The sequence below is a fragment of the Macrobrachium rosenbergii genome, chromosome 54 (assembly GCF_040412425.1).
Source record: "Macrobrachium rosenbergii isolate ZJJX-2024 chromosome 54, ASM4041242v1, whole genome shotgun sequence".
Lineage (NCBI taxonomy): Eukaryota > Metazoa > Arthropoda > Malacostraca > Decapoda > Palaemonidae > Macrobrachium > Macrobrachium rosenbergii.
In genome coordinates, this window is record NC_089794.1 from 32716409 (window position 1) to 32720697 (window position 4289).

Sequence of the window (4289 nt, forward strand, 5' to 3'; positions counted from 1 at the left end):
ACAAGACATATGAAGTGGAAAAAACAACTAAAATTTATGGTAGGAAAAAGTGAAAAAGTATTCAAGAACCAGTTAAGGGGTGAACATACCTTCGTGAAGCCTCCCCACCCACCCACCCCCTTAATGAGGCTACAAGGCTTCAACAGGAACAAAAAATCAAATAGAAGTAATTGTAACGACTTGAGAATCTGCCTAGTCATCGCATGTCCCCTGGGACCGCTCGGTCTAGAATCGCATAAATAAACCAGAACTAGTTCCCGCAAAGATGCAGAATCACCGTTACATCACTCTCAAAAGCTTAGAGTGAAATGGCGAGCAGCGTGGTATTAAAGTGCTCTCCCGCTTTCGTCGTACGCTTGAGAGCAACGAGCAACTTCGGGTGTAACAGAGGTTTTCGATTCCTCTTTCGTTTGTTGGCAGAAGGACGCCTGAGTTCACTGACGCTTCAGGTAAGTGTAGAAAGCTGTAGGTGGACGAACGAACGCATATACACGTGCATACGTGCATATGTGTAGGTGTGCACATACACATGCACAAATGACTTTTGTTTCTTACTTTTTTTTGCGGGGGGAGTTCGTGCTGACATACCCATCGTGTGTATACATAATACATTTTCTTAAATTCATACGGACCTAAGATTGGGTTTTTGCAGGCACACAAACACTTGTTTTCGAAACTTAAACAAACAACTCCCCTGGGCATGTGAGATTGGGTTTATGCAGGCACAAACACTTACTTTCGAAGGCCAAACAAACAAACCCACTGGGCATATGAGATTAGGTTTTTGCAGGTACAAATACTTGTTTTCGAAGCTTAAGCAATCATGCCCACTGGGCATATGGGATTGGGTTTTTGCAGGCAAAAACACTTGTTTTCGAAGTTTATACAAACAACCCCACTGGGCATATGAAATTGGGTTTTTGCAGGCACAAATACTTGTTTTAGAAGCCCAAACAAACAAACCCACTGGGCATATGGGATTGAGTTTTTTCGGTTTTTATACAAACAACCCCACTGGGCAGGTAGAAACAGGCACGAACACTTGTTTTCAGAAGCCCAAACAAACAAACCCACTGGGCATATGAGTTTGGGTTTTTGCAGGTTTGTTTTCAGAAGCCCAAACAAATAAACCCACTGGGCATATGAGATACACAAACACTTGTTTTTCGAAGTTTATACAAACAAACCCACTGGGCATATGAGATTGCCCAAACAAACAAACCCCACTGGGCATAAGAGTTTGGTTTTGCAGGTTTTGTTTTCAAGCAAACAAACCCACTGGGCATATGAGATATGGTTTTTGCAGGCACAAACACTTGTTTTCGAAGTTTATACAAACAAACCCACTGGGCATATGAGATTGGGTTTTGCAGGCACAAACACTTGTTTTCGAAGCCCAAACAAACAAACCCACTGGGCATATGAAATCAGTCTTTTGCAAGCACAAACACTTGCTTTCGAAGCCCATATATGAGATTGGGTTTTTGCAGGCGCAAACACTTGTTTTCGAAGCTGAAGCAGTCAAGCCCACTGGGCATTTATGCACAAACACTTGTTTTCGAAATTTTCGAATGTAACTCTTTACTTCAAGTTATGTTTGCGCTGACGTGCCCATTAGCATTAAGCAAACGCTTGGTTTTCGAAGTTTAAACAAACAAACCTACTAGCAGTGGGCATATGTAAGTTGAATTCTAGTGGGCATATGTATGCACAACGTTGTTTTCGAAGCTTACGCTAATTTCATTATTTTCTTCGAGTTATGGTTACGTACACGCGGGTATGCAGTTGCAAAAACAGTTGTTTTCGAATATTATTTTAATCTTGCTCCCGATTGCTCTGAATGTAAAGTGGTGATAACAATTAAACATCGACTGTGTGAATGTCCGAAGTATAATTAGCAGTGACTACAGAGTCAGAAGCTTCAGCGTTTGCAATCAATCCACTTATAAAGTTTTGAAAAGTTGTAACTTAATTGACAAAACATAAATAAATAAATAAATAAATAAATAAATAAATAAATAAATAAATAAATAAATAAATAAAAGTACAAACAGATCCTTCGGGCCAGCCCTGTGAGAGCTAATAATCAGCTCAGTGGTCTGGTAAAACTAACCTAAGAACTCTTATCCTTGTCGGGCAAGCGTACGTATTAAGTCTACAGTTATTAGCCTCTTCCTTTGCTTCTATAATCGCAAGCATACAAGCATGTAAATGCACGAATTCCATTATTCTTGGTGCTTGACGTGCACAATCCGAAAGTGTCTGCGACCATAATAAACTCACCGGTCATGACCGAAGTTTGACGAATTCTTTGGAGGTTAGTGTGGTACCTTCACTCTGACAAGAATATACGATATAAAACTTTAATATATCTGATTTACAAAGCGCTGATGATCACTTCGCTTCCAGGAATGAGAAAACGAGGTCTCTGCAATGTTCTGTCCATGACACGGCTAAATTGGTGAATGATATTCGGTTTGAATGTGCTGATCATAGATTAGGCGTCACCTTTTGCGTTCAGTGCGATTAAGCACAAACCTGCTATCGGATTTTTTTCTTTTTAAACTTTGCGAGAATATTGCCCAAAGAAGTAAAATAAGCTTGTTTAAATCTGGTGGTGATTCATGTACACAAGGAGGAAAGGAAAGATAAGGACCTTATGGTTTAAGGTTGATTAAAAAGAAAATCTCATTTCAATTGACTGGTCTTTGGAGCGCAAACAGACTTCGCGAAGAGTCTGGCAAATACCCTGTGAATTTTTTTTTTTTTTTTTTTTTGCATAATCCTTTAAAAAGAGAAATAAAAGGGAAGCCTGAAAGGGTTAAATGACGGGTTATAATTGTAAACAAAAATGCAAAAATTCTCATAATTGAATATGCTCATAAACCACTAGCATTTATTTCCAATCTTTTTAATGCACAGGCCCTTATGTCCTAAAGTATGCCAAAACTGAAGGGGGTAAAATTGAATAGTGAGGACAATTGTTAGTGGTTTTAACCCCAAAGGGAGTGACAGTCTCTTCTTGAATAGAACAAATAGAATATAGGATTTAGGCCAAAGGCCAAGCACCGGGACCTATGAGGTTATTCAGCGCTGAAAAGGAAATTGACAGTAAACAGATTTTAAAGGTATAAGAGGAGGAAAACCTCGCAGTTGCACTATGAATCATTTGCTAGGAGAGGGTGGAGAGGAAAATGGAAGGAAGAGAATATGAACGGATGTACAGTAAGAGGAATGGAAGGAGTTGTAGCTAGAGACCGAAGGGACGCTGCAAAGAACCTTAAGTAATGTCTACAGTGCACAGCGAGAGGTGCACTGACGGCGCTTCCCCTCCCTACGGTGGCCTCTTTTTGAAGAAGGGAAGATTACAGAAGAACCAACTTTGAACACTCATCTAATAATGGTACACATTAAGAAAGAACTTATGGCCAGAAAACAAGCAATTCCTCATTATATATAAGAAACAACTCCCTAGTGCTAAGAAGGGAAGACAAAGCCTTTGAACCTCATTAATATTGGTATAAGAAACAACTTAGTGCTAGGAAACAATCAACCTCATTATATACACTAAGAACGTACTTAGAACCAGGAAGCAAGTAGCCTCACTGCAGTGCACATTGAACACTACATGAAACATGAACGAAAGATAGCATACGAAGCCATTTCAGTCGAATCTTTCCTATCACAGTCGTGACAGATGATCTTTGCAAAAGCAAGGCAGGCTAGAACGATACATTCTATTTGAAGGAAACCTGTCTTTGAAACTGACCTGCAAGTCGCTGACACTATCTTCTGGCCGGTGACCTACCTCAGCCAAAAAAAAAAGTAATAATAAATAAAAATTATAATCATGCTGAAAGTTGTAAAACTTTCCTGCAGTAGTGGCCTAGTGTCGTAAAAAAATTGAAGTGCAAAAACTTGTTCGTGCAAAAATTGCAAAACCATCGTTCAGACAGTCACCTAACGTTGCAAATATATATGTATGTATATATATATATATATATATATATATATATATATATATATATATATATATATATATATATACATATATATATCATATATATATCATATTGAATCGAAAATAGGAAAAATAATTCTCAACCTGTGATTTGCAGGAGCAGAACGGTGCCTCAAGGAAAGACCTCATTTTAGCCAGTTCATTCTCGGTTTATCAGCCATATCGATCTGATTCCTATGAAATATTTCATAACGAACTGGTTTCGTTTTTTCAGCATTCCACATTTAGAATTAGGTAATGAGCGAGGTCCTTGTATAGGTAAGACGGT